The sequence below is a fragment of the Penaeus monodon genome, chromosome 33 (genome assembly GCF_015228065.2).
Source record: "Penaeus monodon isolate SGIC_2016 chromosome 33, NSTDA_Pmon_1, whole genome shotgun sequence".
Taxonomy (NCBI): Eukaryota; Metazoa; Arthropoda; class Malacostraca; order Decapoda; family Penaeidae; genus Penaeus; species Penaeus monodon.
This window is the reverse complement of record NC_051418.1, coordinates 10,326,968-10,327,371: the sequence shown is the minus strand read 5'-3', so window position 1 is coordinate 10,327,371 and position 404 is coordinate 10,326,968.

Sequence of the window (404 nt, the reverse complement as noted above, 5' to 3'; positions counted from 1 at the left end):
ACAGACACGGAACTCAAGAAAAAAGCAAGGTGGTGATTGAAAAGAAACAAATAAACAGAGTATAGTCTTTTGGCGACGGCGGCAGATCGGCCTAGTGACATGTGTGGCAGATCACCTTGAGAGACGGACCGAGTAATACGTGAACCATAGCGAACATGGCATCTACAGTGTTTGTGTTTCATGGTAAGGGTGCCATACCAGTATAAATAATTAGTGATGACAAAAATTGAAAAGTTGGTTCCCCAATTAATTTCAGTACAAGAGATAATTATCAAGTGTTGATTCAAATTTTAACTTTTGTATATACTTTGACTATATAAGCAAAAGTAAAAATAGCGAATTTACAAGAGAGTGTGGTGATAGCTAGTATTTTGATTCAGTGCTATAGTTTAATGATTAATGAT